Here is a 20,718-nt window from a genome sequence, read left to right as displayed (position 1 = left end):
GGTCATACAAATCTGGAAATTTCTTCAAAGCCTTCAAATTCTCCTAGTCTTTGGAGTCTTCATCATTGTAGTTTTTGTCATTGTAATGCACGATAAAAATCCTCTTTATTCCAAAGTAGTCTTAGTTGTCCGATATCTTGTACTCCTTGGAGTGGTCTCATCAGCCAAATCTTCATGTGGTCAAAAAGGGGAAAGGGGGTAGTCTAGCTAAAAGGGAATATTTGAATAAGCTCAGAAGAGAAGAGAGGTAAGAGATCCTTTTGAAAATAAAGTAGTAGAGAAAATCTTTCCTATGCTCTGATACCATCTTGTAGTGACCCGACCTCAGGCGGTCAAGTCTCTGTGCTTAAGTGTCATCCCTGGATCGGTATGCTAACACACACAGTACTCGAGGATTTATAACAAAGGTAAATCACATGCACAAAGTAACGTAAATACTATTACCTAAATCCATAAAGCGGAAGAACAACAAGGTTGTGGATTCCCATCAACACCAACGGCAAAGTTGAGTGTAGAAATCGTAACCCTAACGTATCACTTACTCGTCGTAGGAATCCTGCAACATGAGATGTTGCAGCCATAAAGGGTCAGTACATTCAATGTACTGGTAAATTCACACCATAGGATAACGATGAAGAATAGCTATCACTACATGCATATTTGGCTGGTGGAAAGCTCTAAGTTTATAATATTTTTGCGAAAAGCCAATTTTTCCCTACAATAAAGGAATATATTTTATTTAACTACAAAGTTTGTTGAAAATATTGAGAAGGTTCCTCCAAGTCAATCCCAAATTAATAATCAACCCAACAAATTATTCAAGTAACATGATGAGATCAACATGATAATCCAAGAACCAGATACTCAAGATGTCCATAACCGGGGACACGGCTAACCATGATTAGTTTGTACACTCTGGAGAGGTTTGCGCACTTTCCCCACAAGACTCGATCTCCTCCTTGAATTTCTCACACTTCATGATGTTTGAGAAACGGATTACCGAGACATAGTCTTTCAGAAGCATTAACTCTATACTCCGGGTAGACAGTACCACCTACACCCTCTACATTTGCTAGTCTACCTCTTCAAAAGCTCACACAACATACTCAACTATGCCAGAGCCCATAATGGCTTGTGGCTGCACACGGAAGTTTCTAGCATGAATAATCTTATGATCCCTTTGAGCCTAGGTGGATTCCCCAGGAAAATCACACGGAACCCCGGGATTTCTGAAAAAACAGGCAATAGTGGATTCCCCAGGTGCCTCAATCCACCCAGATGTGTATTAAAGTAGCCACCTTAAGTTCACCATTAATTAACAATCTCACATCTGTCATGGATCACTCAAACCAAACCACGTCTACGAGCATAGCATAGCAATATAAGCATAACGTTGAAGTAACTCCCAAGGGTTTGGTAATAAACAGGGCAATAGGTTCTACCTCATCAACTACTTCCCAATACCCACATATTATCAACTCCTAACCATGCAATGTTTGAGGGTTGAAACTAATGCATAAAAACTGGGTATGAAAGGCATATGATCAAAGTGTGAACTTGCCTGTACTTGTGATGAAGAAGCTTCGCACTAAATACTCTTGATATTTCTACTTGTCACACTCCGGTCAATCTATCATAAGCAAGCAATAGTAACCACACATAAGCAATGACTCAAAAGCATCAGAAAGAAAGAAGAAAACAAATTCGTAAAACTTTGAAAACAAGAAAATAAATCTTGCAACATAAAACAATTTCTAACAGTACCAAAATTATGTGAATTTGGCCTTATCAGAAAGTTTGGGTCAAGAGCTTCGATTTGCAAAAAGAATCAACTCAAACGGAGTTATAAAACTCAAGTTACAATCAAACGAAGTTCAAATACTAATATGTTTGAATTCAAATTTTAAACTTTCAAAAATATGTTGAAGTTGTTTTACTGGATAGAGGGGATCATAACGAAGAAGTGGAGTTGGTTTCATCGAAAACGGAGCTCCGGTTCAAAGGTTACGATCGAACGAAGCTTTGGACTAGATTTGAAGTTGAATAAATTTGATTTTCTCAATCTCCAAAATCCAGAGGCTAATCTGCTAAGATAATAATCACAGACAGGTCCCTGATGTAAATAAAAAGAAAAAGAAAATGCTGAATAATGAACGTTCATTTTCTATAAAAAACCAGCAAACGTTCTCTAAATAAAAACGAAGAGGAAAAAAACAGGAGAATCTGGATCGTTGGATCCCGATCCAACGGCGAGGGGAGAGCGGCGGTTACCGCGGCAGCGGCGGCGAAGTCCGGCGACGCGGGACAGCGGCGGCGGCTCAGCTACAGTTGTGGCGGTGCCTCCGAGCGTCGGGGAAGGCGACGAAGAGCACGGGGAGGGGCGGCGTGGAGCGGCAGCTGCGGTGGTGGCGTCGGCGTCGGTCGTCGGTGTCGCGGGCGGCGGCTGCGGCGACCGGATATCTGGTGGAGCTCACAACTCCGGCGGCGGAGTGCGGCGGCTAGGGAGGAGGAGAGAAAAGGGGTTCGGGGTCCCGGGGCGCCCGAATTTATAGGAGGGGAGGGGCGAGGTGGCGTGGAGGAGGGGCAAAGGCGGCGGGGAGAGTCCGACTGCGGCACGGACGTCGAGGCGGCGGCGGAGTCGTGCGGGATGCGGACTCCGTCGTCCGGTCGGGGATGACGCAGCTGTGGGCCGGCGCGGTCGGCTGGGCCTGGGGCCGGCCCAGTCGACGGAAGGAATTTATCAAAAAAAATATTTTACCAGGTAAACTAAAAATAATAAAGACCAAATATTATATAGGCATATAATATATCAAAATTTTCAGAAAAAGATTTCCTACAACATGAACATTTTTTTACCATCTAATAAAATACTCACAAACTTGAATAATTCAAACAGTGCTCCTGCTCTACTAAAATCCAATAAAAATCATTTTAAAAAATACCAAAATTAATTCAAATCTATTTCTCTCCATTTTTCTGATGTAGGGAATCATGTTACCCTAATTTCTGTATATTTTACTTTTGGAGAAAAATAATTTGAATAAAATCCAAATAACTCCAAATAAAAAAAATTCAAAAGGACTTTAAATTTGATCCTTTTAAACTCCTAACTCATATTTCATATGTTTTGAAGAAGTCATTTTATCTTCTCTCATGAAAATCATTGAGTTGCTTGAACTTTCTAAATTTGAAATTTTTCCAAGTGAAATTCAAATATTTTCATAAACCCTTTTTCATTTATTTAAATGGAAGAAGTCATGTCATCTTCTCTCAAGGGTTTTGTATTTTAAAGGAATTTGAATTCAAGGAGATCAGAAAGCAAAGATGAAAGTTTGGGAAAGTACTTTTATTCCCTCTCATTTAACTTTCAAAAAATTCAAATTTCACTCAGCTTCGCACAAGCAATCTAACAATGAATTATAACTATCTATTTAATATAACATGCCAAAATTTAGAATTTTGGGATGTTACACGCCGTGGCAACACTCCCGACGATGCCCCGGGAAAAGGCCTCCTTGGGGCCCCGGACCGCTCACCGCCGCCGCGCTCCGGCGTGGGGTGTTGCGGGGCGGTCCGACCAGGGGTGCACCCGCGTCTCATGGCACACATCGGCGGCGGTGCCCAACACCGGCTTGGCCGGTGTCCCTCTTGGCAGCCTGCGTGCTCCCCCGGCGAGCTCCCCGATCCTTCTGGGAACCTCCCCATTCCGGCCTTTCATTGCGTCTTTCGGGTCGTCGGCGTTCCGGTTCTCGCCCTCGCTCGCACCGCGACGCTCCTGGCCGGCTCCACCACCGGCGCCGGCGCTGACCGCGGTAGGGATGGTGGCGTCGGGGGAAACCCTTGCGCCCAACTCCCAACCCTACTGGCTGGGCCGCGCTCAGGTGGGCCGGTCAGGACTTGGGCCAAGTGGGCCCTTGTGGACCAAGTTCCCGCATCTCGGCACGGCCTTCCCCCTGTATCCACTGGTGGGCCGGCCCGTTCCCACTTAGCACGCCCGTGCTCCCCCCAAAACCCTATCCCTCGTCGGCCTTTCGCCCAGCGCCGCCTCCACCCCTTTCGGTCCCCTCCCCGCGCCTTCCTCGTCGGCGCCCATGCCTCGTGCATGGCACGATGATGCCCCGCAGCCCAAGCGCCAGGCGGATGACTGCCGCGACTCCTCGCGCCCCTCCCCCGATGCGGTGCGGCATGAAGCCGACCTCTGCTGGCAGCTGTCGTCGCGCGATGGCCAGCGCTCCCCCGTCTGCTCTGACCGCCGCTCCCCCGCCCGATCTGACCGTCGCTCCCTGCCTCCCGCTGACTGTCGCTCTCCGGCTCATCGTTCCCCGGCATGGGTTATACGTCTCCGTCGTAACTATATTTTTTGATTTTTCCACACCAATATTCTACAACTTTCATATACTTTTGGCAACTTTTTATATTATTTTTGGGGCTAACATAATGATACAGTGCCCAGTGCCAGTTCCTGTTTGTTGCATGTTTTATGTTTCACAGGAACCCCATATCAAACGGAGTCCAAACGAGATAAAAATGGACGGAGAATATTTTTGGAATATTTATGATTTTTAGGAAGAAAAATCAACGCGAGACGGTGCCCGAGGGGGCCACGAGGCAGGGGGAGCACCCTAGGGGACCAGGCGCGCCCCTGACCCTCGTGGGCACCCCGTAAGGCAGTTATTGCTCTTCTTTGGACGCAAGAAAGCTAATTTTCGGATAAAAATCTAGGCGAAGGTTTCAATCCAATCGGAGTTACGGATCTCCGATATGTAAGAAACGGTGAAAGGGCAGAATCTTGGAATGCGGAAACAAAGAGAGACAGAGAGACAAATCCAATCTCGCAGGGGCTCTCGCCCCTCCCATGCCATGGGAGCCAAGGACCAGAGGGGAAACCCTTCTCCCATCTTGGGAGAAGGTCAAGGAAGAAGAAGAAGAAGGGGGTCTCTCTCCCCCTTGCTTCCGGTGGCGCCGGAACACCGCCGGGGGCCATCATCATCACCGCGATCCACACCAACACCTCCATCATCATCACCAACATCTCCATCACCTTGCCCCATCTATATTCAGCGGTCCACTCTCCTGCAACCCGATGTACCCTCTACTTGAACATGGTGCTTTATGCTTCATATTATTTCCCAATCATGTGTTGCCATCCTATGATGTCTGAGTAGATATTCGTTGTCCTATCGGTGATTGATGAATTGCTATGATTGGTTTAATTTGCTTGTGGTTATGTTGCTGTCCTATGGTGCTCTCCGTGTCACGCAAGAGAGAGGGATTACCGGTGTAGGGTGTTGCATTATGTTCATGATTCGCTTATAGTGGGTTGCTTGAGTGACAGAAGCATAAACCCGAGTAAGGGGGTTGTGGTGTATGGGATAAAGGGGACTTGACATGTTAATGCGATGGTTGGGTTTTACCTTAATGATCTTTAGTAGTTGTGGATGCTTGCTAGAGTTCCAATCATAAGTGCATATGATCCAAGAAGAGAAAGTATGTTAGCTTATGCCTCTCCCACATAAAACTTGATATCGGTCTAGTAAAGTAGTCAATTGCTTATGGACAATCTCACAACTCCTACCACCACTTTTCCACACTCGCTATACTAAATTTACTGCTTCTTTATCTAAATAGCCCCTAGTTTGTATTTACATGCTCTTTATATTCTTGCAAACCTATCCAACAACACCTAAAAAGTCCTTCTAGTTTCATACTTGTTCTAGGTAAAGCGAACGTCAAGCGTGCGTAGAGTTGTATCGGTGGTCGATAGAACTTGAGGGAATATTTGTTCTACCTTTAGGTCCTCATTGGGTTCAACACTCTTACTTATCAAAAGAGGCTACAATTTATCCCCTACACTTGTGGGTTATCAAGACCTTTTTCTGGCGCCGTTGCCGGGGAGTCATAGCGTGGGGTGAATTTTCTCATGTGTGCTTGTTTGCTTTATCACTAAGTAATTTTTATTTGCTGTTCTAAGTTGTTCTCTATCTTGCTACTCATGGAGATGGGGAACCTCCTAAAACCCTCGATGCTGGTTATGTGAAAAATATTATGTACTACTTTGATAATCCTGAGAACCCCATTCAATTATGTTATGGGAGACACGTTGGATCAACGTGAATACTTTAGGGATTAGCGCTTGACTCAGAAAGGGAAACTATTATGGGATTAAATTCATATGTTGCATTGGTATACTCGGGAACTATGCTTGAGATATGATTATACTTGTTGCTCTAGGATGAAGGCTCCACACCTTTCCTTTTCATGCATATTTAATGATGATAAAACCTTGGCTTCTTATGCTAATTGTATATATGATTACTATGATGTGGAACAAATAGAAGAATTCGTTGCTTTTATGGGCGCTTATGAAATTGAATCTTTGTTTAAAACGTGTGACAATCTTGATGATATTGTTTACAGACCTGAAAATTTTGCTATACTTAGATATTGTTATGAGAATTATGAATACAATTCCGATGTTGATGCATTTATTGAGAAAGTCTCCACTGTCCAAGAAGAGACTAATATTTTGCAGGAGTCTATGGAAGAAGAAATTGATGAAACTGTGAGCTCATTGGATGAATAAGATGATGAGGAGAGCAAAGAACAAAAGGAGGAAGAGCGGATTAGCTACCCGTGCCCACCTTCTATTGAGAGTAACTCTTCAACTCATACATTGTTTAATTCCCCTTCGTGCTTACCGAAGGATGATTGCTAGGATGATTGTTATGATCCCGTTGATTCTTTTGAAATATCCCTTTTTGATGATGCTTGCTATGCTTGTGGCAAAGATGCCAATATGAATTATGCTTATGGAGATGAACTTGCTATAGTTCCTTTTGTTAAACATGAATTTGTTGCTATTGCACCCACGCATGATAGCCCTATTATCTTTTTGAATTCTCCCGACTACACTATATCGGAGAAGTTTGTGCTTATTAAGGATTATATTGATGGGTTGCCTTTTACTACTACACATGATGATTTTGATGAATATAATATGCATGTGCTTGCTGCTCCTACTTGCAATTATTATGAGAGAGGAACTATATCTCCACCTCTCTATGTTTCCAATATGATAAAATTGCAAGAAGCTGCTTATACTATGCATTGGCCTTTACTATGTGTGCATGAATTGTTCTCTTATGACATGCCGATGCATAGGAAGAGAGTTAGACTTCGTCATTACATGATATATGTTACTTTGTGCTCACTACTAAATCACAAATCTTTACCTAATATTAAAGGGAGGATTGTTTCTCCACTTTTTTCATCATATGGTCCGACCCACACAAATTTTCGTCTGTCGGGCGTTTTCACGTTCGTTTCGATTTTTTTCTGTGAAAATAAATAAATTAAGACGCACATAGCCAGGATGGGCCGAACCATTCGTACAGCTCCCGCACCAGCGATAGAAGTCTAAGGAAAAAAATACTGCAGCTCAAGGACTCGAACCCAAGCTCTCAAGCTAGAGGGCTTAGAAAGCAAACCACTGGACTAGCCAAGCACTTATGTTTATTTGGCAGCGCTAAGCCTGAAACTAAACTAGCAGTCGCGTTTGAGAGCAAAAGAATTATCTATTTTGGCAAAAACTGAATATATTTTAGAACGCAAATATTTTGCAAAGTTGTGACAAAAAAATTAAATTCGAGCACGTAAAAAAATAACATTTTTTGTTATTTGTTTAACCTGAATATTTTTTAAAACATAATTTTTTTTGAAAACTAGGAGGTACTATACTGATTTTTTGAATTTGCGAATGTTTTTATAAATCACAAAAAAATTGAACTTTGAATTTGAAACGACAAAGATTTGTTCAAAAATAAATATTCAATAAAAAAGGGAGGAACTATAGCTAATTTTAAATCTATACCTACTAATAAAATGGGTGAATTTTTGAATTACACCGACGAGTGCATTGTTCTAGTTAAATTTATTAAACTAGGGGTCTGAAAGGAATCCTTTTCTTCGTCGCCTTGTCATGTACGACCAGCCTAGCTTGGCCCAGTGACACCCATAACAATGCATGATGAGTCCAATTATGACTTCATGGTCTATGTGACACAAACTACTCAATTTATATGATAGCACATGCATATATTATGTGCACTACTTTTTCCTAATATATTACTCAGATGATAAAATAATCTTTGTTCAACGCTCGTCATCTCGCCGGACACGAAGGAGGCCTCAAGGAAGTAGCCAACCTTGGTTAGTGACAACTGGTACTGCAACCGCCGGTGACAAGGACAACAAAAAGGACAAGCGGAAACATCTGTCTGATGTCGTACTGAAATGGAGAATGTGGAACTGAAGACGAGGTATTAGTCATATTTATTATGTTAGGGGAATGAGGGTGAGGTCTTTACGCATGCTCAGTGGGTAAGGACGTGTGGGGGATGTTTCCTCCCGTTGCAACGCACGGGCAATTTTGCTAGTCAGTGTTAATTAAAATTGGCTTTGATATACCTTGGGATCCGGGTGGATCCATTACTTGAGCACTATATGCCTAGCATAATGGCTTTAAAGAAAGCGCTACCAGGAAGACAACCCGAAAGTTTTAGAGAGTAATTTATTTCTGTTGAGTGCTTTTATATAGTCTAAAAACAAAAAAAATAAAGAGGGGAACCCAAAACTTTTCAAAAAAAGAAAGTGAAAGTGAGAAAGAGAAGCATTGTTGAAGTGGGGGAGCTCCTTGAACTTTGTTCATGCTCACGGAAACTTTGTGAGTCTTGATTACAGAAACTTTTCAACAAAAATAATTATCCCCTTGTACACCTCCATTGTATTATAAAAATAATGTGCCAAGGTTTGCCTTTAGGATGTTTACAATTCTTGTTGGTTTGTACGGTGCAGGACAGAAACTTTGGTTGTAGTGCGCGATTTTACATTTTTTACTGGAACGTCAAACGGTTCTGAAACTTTTTGCACTGTCTTTACATACAAATTTTTTATTTTTCCTAATTTTGGTTGAATGTTTGGGGTAACAGAAGTATGGTGAATGTTAAAATTACTACAGACTGTTCTGTTTTTGACGGATTCTGTTTTTGATGCATAGTTTGCTTGTTTTGATGAAATTATCAATTTCTATCAGTGGATTAAGCCATGGAAAAGCTATATTACAGTAAACAAATGCAGAAACAAAATATGAATTGGTTTTCAATAGTACTTAGAGTAGTGATTTGCTCTATTATACTAACGGATCTTACCGAGTTTTCTGTTGAAGTTTTGTGTGGATGAAGTGTTCGATGATCGAGAAGGTCTTGATATGAGGAAAAGGAAGAGAGGCAAGAGCTCAAGCTGGGGGATGCCCAAGGCACCCCAAGTAAATATTCAAGGAGACTCAAGCATCTAAGCTTGGGGATGCCCCGGAAGGCATCCCCTCTTTCTTCGATAAGTATCGGTATGTTTTCGGATTCGTTTCGTTCATGCGATATGTGCAAGTCTTGGACCGTCTTTTGCATTTAGTTTTCACTTTTATTTTATGCACCATGCTGGTATGATAAAGTCCATGGTTTATTTATAGAATGCTCATTGCACTTCACTTAAATCTTTTGAGTATGGCTTTATAGAATGATTCATGTGCTTCACTTATATCATTTGAAGTTTGGAGTGCCTGTTTCTCTTCACATAGAAAACCGCCATTTGCAGAATGTGTTTTGCTTCACTTATATTTGTTAGAGTGTGGGCATATACTTTGCAGAAAGAATTAAATTCTCTTGCTTCACTTATATCTATTTAGAGAGATGACAGGAATTGGTCATTCACATGGTTAGTCATAAAATCCTACATAAAACTTGTGGATCACTGAATATGATATGTTTGATTCCATGCAATAGTTTTGCAATATAGAGATGATAATATGTGGGAGGTTCTAGTAGATGGTTGTGTTTAGTAAGGATATTGGTGTTAAGGTTTGTGATTCCCTAAGCATGCATGTATGGTCTACTAACTATGTAACCAAATTGGCGCGCATTGAATTTTGATTGTTTATCTTTGCGTGAAGGTCGGGGGCGCGCGATGGTTAACTCCTACCAACCTCCCCCTAGGAGCATGCGTAGTAGTACTTTGCTTCGAGGGCTAATAAACTTCTGCAATAAGTATATGAGTTCTTTATGACTAATGTGAGTCCATGGATTATACTCACTCTCACCCTTCCATCATTGCTAGCCTCTTCCGTACCGTGCATTGCCCTTTCTCATCTGGAGAGTTGGTGCAAACTTCACCAGTGCATCCAAACCCCGTGATATTATATGCTCTATCACAAATAAGCCTCCTTATATCTTCCTCAAAACAGCCACCATACCTATCTATCTTGGCATTTCCATAGCCATTCGGAGATATATTGCCATGCAACTTCCATCATCATCATATACATGACTTGAGCATTCATTGTCATATTGCTTTGCATGATCGTAAGATAGTTAGCATGATGTTTTCATGGCTTGTCCGTTTTTTGATGTCATCGCTATGCTAGATCATTGCACATCCCGGTACACCACCGGCGGCATTCATTTAGAGTCATATTTTTGTTCTAGTATCGAGTTCTAATATTGAGTTGTAAGTAAATAAAAGTGTGATGATCATCATTATTAGAGCATTGCCCCAGTGAGGAAAGGATGATGGAGACTATGATTTCCCCACAAGTCGGGATGAGTCTCCAGACTTTATGAAAAATAAAAGATGCCAAAGAAGCCCAAATAAAAAAAAGGAGGCCAAAGAAGACCACCAAAAAAATAAAAAAATAAAAATGAGAGAAAAAGAGAGAAGGGTATATGCTACTATCCTTTTACCACACTTCTGCTTCAAAGTAGCACCATGTTCTTCATAGAGCGAGTCTCCTATGCTATCACTTTCATATACTAGTGAGAATTTTCATTATAGAACTTGGCTTGTATATTCCGATGATGGGCGTCCTCAAATGCCTGAGGTCTTCATGAGGAAGCAAGTTGGATGCACACCCACTTAGTTTCAGTTTGAGCTTTCATACACTTATAGCTCTAGTGCATCCATTGCATGGCAATCCCTACTCCTCGCATTGACATCAATTGATGGGCATCTCCATAGCCCATTGACTAGCCATGTCGATGTGAGACTTTCTCCCTTTTTGTATTCTCCACACAACCTCCACCATCATACTCTATTCCACCTATAGTGCTATATCCATGGCTTGCGCTCATGTATTGCGAGAAGGTTGAAAAGGCTGAAATGCGTTAAAAGGTATGAACCAATTGTTTGGCTGACACCGGGATGGGCATGAGGGGTACCTTGTGTTAAGAAAAGGGAGCATACAAGACTATATGACTTTGTAGGGATAACATTCTTTAGCATTGATATTTTGAAAGACATGATTGCTTGTTGGGATGCCCGAAGTATTATTGTTTTTATGTCAAATGATAGACTATTCCCTTGAATCACTCGTGTCTTAATATTCATGCCATGATTAGATTACATGATCAAGATTATTCTAGGTAGCATTCCACATCAAAAATTATATTTTTTATCATTTACCTACTCGAGGATGAGCAGGAATTAAGCTTGGGGATGCTGATACGTCTGCGTCGTATCTATAATTTTTGATTGTTCCATGCCAATATTCTACAACTTTAATATACTTTTGGCAAATTTTTATATTATTTTTGGGACTAACATATTGATCCAGTGCCCAGTGCCATTTCCTGTTTGTTGCATGTCTTATGTTTCGCAGAAACCCCATATCAAACGGAGTCCAAATGGGATAAAAACGAACGGAGAATATTTTTGGAATATTTATGATTTTTAGGAAGAAAAATCAACGCGAGACGGTGCCCGAGGGGGCCACGAGGCAGGGGGCGCGCCCCTGACGCTCGTGGGCACCCCGTATGGTGGTTACTGCTCTTCTTTGGCCGCAAGAAAGCTAATTTTCGGAGAAATATTTGGGCGAAGGTTTCAATCCACTCAGAGTTACGGATCTCTAGATATATAAGAAATGGTGAAAGGGCAGAATCTGGGAATGCAGAAACAAAGAGAGACAGAGAGACAGATCCAATCACGGAGGGGCTCTTGCCCCTCCCATGCAATGGGAGCTGATGGGGTTATGTACCTAGGGTAGGGTCATGGACTTGATCCCAGTAACTTACCCTAGGACATCCTTAGAAGAGGTCACCTTCCAGTCGACCAACGAGGATTCACTCGACTGGCCTGAAGGACTCGACCACGAAGACCCACTCGACCACCAGGAGGTCAAGAGGCACTCTGCACTGCAACGGCCTGTAATCAAGTAGACTTTATGATAGTAAAGGCCTTTATGTGGGGCGTTACCAATAACGCCCCAGACTTAACTCACCTTAAACCCTCTCTTACGTGGGCTGGCTGGGGTCCTGGCGCACTCTATATAAGCCACCCCCCTCCACAGGCAGAAGGGTTCGGCACCTTGTAGTTCATACACTCATAATCCACTCGACCGCCTCCAGGCTCCGAGACGTAGGGCTGTTACTTCTTCCGAGAAGGGCCTGAACTCGTACATCCTTTGTGCTTACAACCTCTCCATAGCTAGGACCTTGCCTCTCCGTACCTACCCCCCACTCTACTGTCAGGCTTAGAACCACGACAGTTGGCGCCCACCGTGGGGCAAGTGTTTTAGCGATTTTGTGGAGAAGTTGCGATTCTTCCGAGTACTTTCATCATGGTGTCTGCTGGAGTTTTGGTCGAGGGTCAAGAGATCCGTCTCGGCACCCTCACCTTCATCGCCGACGACTCCGCATGGCTCCAGAAGGCTCCACTCGACGTAGATGCGCTCCCCGTCCGCGGTGCGACGCATTTTCGCGCATGGGTCCGCGGCGTTCTGCTGCGGCAACCGTCGACCCAGTATCGGTCGGCTCCTCCATCATCCACCCTCCCGGTCTCCCGCCAGCGCAAGCGCTCAGGCCGGTCGAGGCTTCAGCGACGGGTGAGTCACGCGGTGGCTCGCCAATCGGCCACTACCCAAGTTGCGGCAATCGAGCCCAACGAATCTCTCTACGGCTTGTTCGATCAGTCGACTGGCTCCGTAGAGACTGCATCCGAGTGCGGAAGCAGTGATCCAGCGGCGGAAATCTTGATGGTCGACGGGCCCCACAGCCCTCCTGGCTTCGCCCGTGGTGGTGGAGCAGGTGACGGCGGCGACCCTGCACGAGGCTACGAAGAGTACCAGCCCGAGCCACTCGACTCTCTGCAAAGGGAGGAACTTCGCCGCAGGAACGAGGATCCCCTGCGTATTCCCATCGCAGGAGAAACCCCCGAGGCTCGTGCCTTGGAGGAGGCGCGTCTGGCCAATTTGGCCGAGCGCACTCGAATGGAGAACCTTCAGCGAGCACTCGACGAGCGCGCGCGGCAACGAGTTCCCGACACCAGTCGACGTCAACTCTTCCCGCCGACTCAGGTATATCGAACCCCAATTCAGAATTTAGCAGCTGCGGCCCGTATAGCAGAGTCCATCCAGCCTTCGCAGTCGGAAGCTGGCAGAGGTTTGCTACAGATCAGGGATCTGCTCCGGGCAGCAGGAGATCAGAATTCAGCCGTGTCTCAGTCGCGCAACAGAATTCACAGTCGATCCGTCACTATGAATACGGTTCAGTCGGCTCACAGCCCCAGATCGCCTCCGCGGCGCGAAGGGCGTGAGAATCGGCGAGATCAATATGGCGACAGACTCGACCGAGATGATAGGCGTCGAGTGCCCTATTCCCCTCCGAGGGGTGGGTCTTACGCTCCTCGGCAGCCAGATGATAGGCGTCAGTACAGTACAGGGCGTAGGGTTCCAGTTGACCCTAGAGAACCAGGCTTCGACGCGCGGTGCATTATCGTGCAAGGGTTGGTCGACCGGAATAGAGCCCATCGAGGTGCACTCGACAAAGATGTACCCACAAACGGTCGACTACATGTTTCTGGTCCTGAATGTTTCAGCAGAGCTATCAGAGCCGCAGTTATTCCTCCCAATTTCAGGTTGGCTACAGGAGTCAGCAAGTTCACTGGTGAGTCTAAGCCTGAAACTTGGCTTGAAAACTACCGAGTGGCAGTTCAGATCGGTGGTGGGAACGACGAGGTGGCCATGAAACACTTGCCTCTCATGCTGGAAGGTTCTGCCAGGGCATGGTTGACTCAATTACCTCCTAGCAGCATTTACACTTGGGAAGATCTGTCCCGAGTGTTCATCAGAACGTTTGAAGGGACTTGCAAGCGACCAGCTGGATTGACAGAGTTGCAAGTCTGCGTGCAGAAAACTAATGAGACTCTCAGAGAGTATATTCAGAGGTGGATCACTTTGCACCACACTGTAGAGAATGTGTCCGATCATCAGGCAGTCTGCGCCTTCAAAGATGGTGTCAAGAACAGAGAACTGAGTTTGAAATTTGGTCGAACCGGTGACATGACCTTGAGTCGGATGATGGAGATTGCTACCAAGTACGCCAACGGCGAAGAAGAAGACCGACTCCGAAGCGGCAAGCACAAGCCGAGTCAGTCGGAAAAAGGAAACACCAGTCGGAAACAGAAGCGGAAGGCTGAACCGGCAGCTCCTGGAGAGGCTCTGGCCGTGACTCAAGGAAAGTTTAAGGGGAAACCAAAAGGATCCTGGAACCCCAAGAAGGTAAAGGATAAAGAAGGGAACGACGTGATGGATATGCCATGTCACATTCACACGAAGAAAGACGAAGAGGGGAATATCATTTACCCAAAGCACACCACTCGCCAATGTCGACTCCTGATCCAGCAGTTTCAGGGAAAACAGTCTAAGGACAAGGAGAAGGAGTCGGACAAGGCCGAAGACAAAGAGGACAGTGAGGGAGGATATCCGCATATCAACTCCACTCTGATGATCTTTGCAGATGTGGAAAGCAGAAGTCGACTGAAAGTGATTAACCGAGAGGTGAACATGGTTGCCCCAGCAAAGGCAAATTATCTGAAGTGGTCTCAAACACCCATCACATTCGACCAATCTGATCACCCGACTCATATTGCCACCCCTGGGAGGCAAGCTTTGGTGGTCGATCCAGTTGTCGAAGGCACTCGACTGACAAAGGTGCTGATGGATGGTGGAAGTGGGCTGAACTTATTGTATGCAGACACATTGAAAGGTATGGGCATTCCGATGTCCCGACTGAGCACTAGTAACATGAGCTTCCATGGAGTTATACCAGGGAAGAAGGCCGAGTCACTCGGCCAGATAGCTTTGGACGTGGTGTTTGGTGATTCGAAGCATTTTCGCAAAGAAAAGTTGACGTTCGAGGTCGTGGATTTTCAGAGTGCATATCATGCCATTTTGGGGAGACCAGCCTATGCACGGTTCATGGCTCGACCATGTTACGTGTACCTCAAATTGAAGATGCCCGGTCCCAAAGGTGTGATCACTGTCACCGGTGATAGGAAAAAGGCAGAAGAGTGCTTTCAGAAGGGCTCCAAGATTGCCGATTCCCAGGTGACAGCAGTCGAGTTCGAAGAATACAAGCAAAACGCAGATCCGAGTGACTTGCTGCGATCCAAGAAGCCCGCCACAGAGTCTGCATTCCAGTCGTCCGGTGAGACGAAGCCTGTTCACATTCACCCGACCGACCCCGAAGCAGCTCCGACCCGCATCTCCACAACACTCGACCCAAAATAGGAAGAAGCGCTCATCCAGTTCCTCCGTGAGAACTGGGACATTTTTGCATGGAAGCCCGCTGACATGCCAGGTGTTCCCAGGGGACTGGCTGAGCATCGCCTAAGAGTCGACTCATCTGCAAAACCAGTCAAAGAGCATCTTCGGCGGTCCGCCGTCCAGAAGAGAAAAGCCATTGGTGAAGAAGTGGCTCGACTGTTGGCGGCAGGATTTATCCGAGAGATATACCACTCCGAGTGGCTCGCTAATGTCGTCATGGTTCCTAAGAAGGACAAGTCGCTCCGAATGTGCATTGATTTCAAGCACATCAACCGGGCCTGCCCGAAAGATCACTTTCCTCTCCCTCGCATAGATCAAATTGTTGACTCGACCGCGGGATGCGAGAGGTTATCTTTTTTAGATGCTTACTCCGGGTACCACCAGATCCGTCTGTACGGGCCCGATGAGGTAAAAACAGCTTTCATCACTCCATTCGGGTGCTTCTGCTATATCACCATGCCATTCGGCCTCAAGAATGCCGGAGCCACATTTATGCGAATGATTCAGAAGTGTCTACTCACTCAAATCAGTCGGAATGTGGAAGCTTATATGGATGATATTGTTGTCAAGTCACGAAAAGGTTCCGACCTGCTCGCTGACCTCGCCGAAACATTTGCCAACCTCAGAAGGTATGATATCAAGCTCAATCCATCAAAGTGCACATTTGGAGTTCCTGGTGGCAAGTTACTCGGTTTTCTCGTTTCCGAACGGGGAATCGACGCTAACCCAGAGAAGATTGGCACTATTCTCCGAATGAAACGCCCTGTGCGAGTGCACGATGTCCAGAAGCTTACTGGATGCTTGGCCGCATTAAGTCGATTCATCTCACGACTCGGTGAAAAGGCATTGCCTCTTTACCGACTGATGAAGAAGGCAGACAAGTTCGAGTGGACTCCAGAAGCTGATGCAGCGTTTGCCGAGCTAAAAGCTCTGCTCTCCACCCAGCCGGTGCTTGCTGCTCCAATCAGCAAAGAGCCTCTGTTGCTCTACATCGCAGCCACAGGACAAGTCGTCAGTACTGTGCTAACGGTCGAGCGGGAAGAAGAAGGAAAAGCTCTCAAAGTTCAGCGCCCAGTGTATTATTTGTCTGAAGTCTTGACTCCATCCAAGCAGAGATATCCTCATTATCAGAAGCTTGTGTATGGAATATACATGACCACAAAGAAGGTTGCTCATTATTTCTCTGACCATTCCATCACAGTCGTCAGCGACGCTCCACTATCAGAGATTTTGCACAACAGAGATGCAACTGGTCGAGTGGCCAAATGGGCGATTGAACTTCTTCCCCTTGATATCAAGTTTGAGGCAAAGAAAGCCATTAAGTCCCAGGCAATAGCAGATTTCCTCGCCGAGTGGATTGAACAACAGCAGCCGACTGAAGTTCACTCGGAGCATTGGACCATGTTCTTTGATGGCTCTAAGATGTTGAATGGTTCCGGTGCTGGGGTTGTCCTGGTTTCCCCCAGAGGAGATAAGCTCAGATATGTGCTCCAGATTCACTTTGATTCCTCCAACAATGAGGCAGAATATGAGGCCCTCTTATATGGGTTGCGCATGGCCATTTCACTCGGCGTCCGTCGCCTGATGGTCTATGGCGACTCGGATTTAGTGGTCAATCAGGTGATGAAAGAGTGGGACGTGAGAAGCCCAGCCATGACTGGATACTGCAGTGCAGTGAGGAAGCTGGAAAAGAAGTTCGAGGGGTTGGAGCTCCATCATATACCCCGACTGAAAAATCAAGCAGCTGATGATCTAGCAAAGATAGGTTCCAAGAGAGAAGCCATTCCGAGTGGTGTGTTCTTGGAGCATATACACACTCCGTCAGTCAAAGAAGATCCTTTCACCGAAGAAACTCCACAGCCCAAGAGTGCCACAGATCCGACTGAAGTTGAAGTCCCAGCGGTGGTCGACTTGATCATGGAGGTTTTGGTGGTCATTCCCGACTGGACGATTCCGTATGTCGCATATATCTTGAGGAAAGAGCTTCCGGAGGATGAGGAAGAGGCTCGACAGATCGTCCGTCGATCTAAGGCCTTTACCGTAATCAAAGGACAATTATACAGAGAAAGCGCGACTGGAGTCGGTCAGAAGTGCATAACACCAGAAGAAGGTCGACTCATCCTCAATGATATTCACTCGGGGACCTGTGGTCATCATGCGTCCTCTCGGACCATCGTGGCCAAAGCATACCGAGCCGGATTTTACTGGCCAAAGGCGAATGAGATGGCAAAAGAGATAGTGGATAAGTGCGAGGGATGTCAGTTCTACTCGAATATGTCGCACAAGCCTGCGTCAGCTTTGAAGACCATCCCACTCGTCTGGCCTTTTGCAGTATGGGGGCTGGACATGGTCGGTCCTTTGAGAACAGGACGAAGTGGCTTCACGCATGTACTGGTGGCAGTCGACAAGTTCACCAAGTGGATCGAGGCTAAACCAATCAAGAGCCTTGACACCGGTACTGCTGTTAGCTTCATCAGGGAACTAATATTCAGATATGGAGTCCCGCACAGCATCATTACGGATAATGGGTCGAACTTTGACTCAGAGGAATTCAGAGCTTTCTGCGACTCCCAGGGCACACGGGTCGACTACGCTTCAGTCGCCCATCCGCAGTCGAATGGACAAGCAGAGCGAGCTAATGGACTGATTCTTAAGGGATTGAAGCCTCGACTGATGCGTGATCTCAAACACGCGGCTGGAGCTTGGGTCGACGAACTTCCCTCTGTACTCTGGGGACTGCGGACCACACCTAATCGGTCGACCGGAAGAACTCCATTCTTCTTGGTCTACGGAGCTGAAGCAGTCTTGCCGAGTGATCTTCTCCACAATGCTCCTCGAGTTGAAATCTACAACGAAGCAGAGGCTGAACAAGCGCGGCAGGACGCAGTCGACCTTTTAGAGGAAGAAAGGGAGATGGCTCTGATCCGGTCGACCATCTACCAACAAGATTTGCGCCGTTTCCACGCCAGAAATGTGAGAGGTCGAGCCTTCCAGGAAGGAGATTTGGTTCTCCGAGTGGATCAGCACAAACCACACAAGCTTGCTCCTTCTTGGGAAGGCCCCTTCATCGTCACCAAGGTCCTCCACAATGGGGCGTACCGTCTTTACAACGTCGAGCATAATATCGACGAGCCCCGAGCTTGGAACGCGGAGCTACTCCGCCCATTCTACACTTAAGTTTTATCATTCGGATGAGTTGCAATAAAGTACTTTTGTAGTTCATGGACCTCAAAATAATAGTGTCATAGTTCCTCCATAATTTCTGTCACTTTTTATTTTTGTCCAATGAAATTCCCCTCAGTGGGTGACTTAGCTGCGAATCCGTTTCGCCTAAGTTTGTAAAAATCCTACCGAGTGGTGAGCCAGACTCCCACTCGGAGGCTTAGCTGCGAATCCGTTTCGCCTAAGTTATCAAAATCCTACCGAGTGGTAAGCCAGCCTTCCACTCGGGAGGCTTAGCTGCAGCCTCGTGCTCGCCTAAGTTATAAAAATCCTACCGAGTGGTAAGCCAGCCTTCCACTCGGAGGCTTAGCTGCAGCCTCGTGCTCGCCTAAGTTATAAAAATCCTACCGAGTGAAGAGCAACCCTCTCACTCGGGGGCTTAGCTGCAGTCCAAGCACTCGCCTAAGTTATAAAATCCTACCGAGTGAAGAGCAACCCTCTCACTCGGAGGCTTAGCTGCAGCCTCGTGCTCGCCTAAGTTATAAAAATCCTACCAAGTGAAGAGCAACCCTCTCACTCGGGGGCTTAGCTGCAGTCCAAGCACTCGCCTAAGTTATAAAAATCCTACCAAGTGAAGAGCAACCCTCTCACTCGGAGGCTTAGCTGCAGCCTCGTGCTCGCCTAAGTTATAAGAATCCTACCAAGTGAAGAGCAACCCTCTCACTCGGGGGCTTAGCTGCAGTCCAAGCACTCGCCTAAGTTATAAAAATCCTACCGAATGAAGAGCAACCCTCTCACTCGGAGGCTTAGCTGCAGCCTCGTGCTCGCCTAAGTTATCAAAATCCTACCGAATGAAGAGCAACCCTCTCACTCGGAGGCTTAGCTGCAGCCTCGTGCTCGCCTAAGTTATCAAAATCCTACCGAGTGAAGAGCAATCCTCTCACTCGGGGGCTTAGCTACAGCCATGTGCTCGCCTAAGTTTATCAAAATCCTACCGAGTGGTAAGCCAACCCTCTCACTCGGAGGCTTAGCTGCAGCCCTGTGCTCGCCTAAGGTATAAAAATCCTACCGAGAGAAGAGCAACCCTCTCACTCGAGGGCTTAGCTGCAGCCCAGTGCTCGCCTAAGTGTACTAAAGAATAAGTCGATTGCAGTACAGGCACCTTGCTTTGAACCTGCAAAAGACATTCCGAGCCGAAGGCAATCGTATTCAAGTACCAAATCCAAGTTTGAATCGACATCTAAAGGAACCGAAAGTGCTCAGGCGTCAAGCCTGTTAAGGTTTGTCGGTTACAATTCCACTCGGCATACCGAGGCAAATTTAAAGCGTCGAGCCAGAAGAAGTTTTTTACCCCTCCTGTGGAGGGCTGGAAGGTGCAACAAATTCATCAAGGTCAATCCCGTCGGTGATCCGAGTGGCAGCTGCAAGGAAAGTTTCCATAAAGGACCTGAAGTCGTGCTTCTTGGTATTGGCCACCCGAAGGGCCGCCAGCTTCTCTTCTCGCACATCTTTGCAGTGGACTCGGGCCAGACACAGAGCGACATCTGCACCACACCGAGCCGAGGACTTCTTCCACTCCTGCACTCGACCAGGGATCGTGTTCAAGCGGGCCATCAGCGACTCAAGGTCATTCTGAAGTGTCTCCTCAGGCCAGAGCGTCGAGTCGATGCGAGATGTGGCGGCCTTCAGCCTTGCGAGATAGTCCACGACAGCTGCAACACGAGACTCCAGTCGGAAAACATCCATGGCAACTTCGTCGTTCACCGGAGAATTGACGGGGTCGAGGTTTGGCTCCAGTCGGCTAGTTTCTTCTTCAAAGTTTTGACAAAATTCTGCAAGGGTGATCACTAAGTCAAGGGGATGGTCGAATGGAAAAATCACAATTGGAAATGTCTGCCAAGCATAGAGGT

This window comes from Triticum aestivum, chromosome 3B (assembly GCF_018294505.1).
Source record: "Triticum aestivum cultivar Chinese Spring chromosome 3B, IWGSC CS RefSeq v2.1, whole genome shotgun sequence".
Lineage (NCBI taxonomy): Eukaryota > Viridiplantae > Streptophyta > Magnoliopsida > Poales > Poaceae > Triticum > Triticum aestivum.
This window is presented reverse-complemented; position numbering follows the sequence as displayed.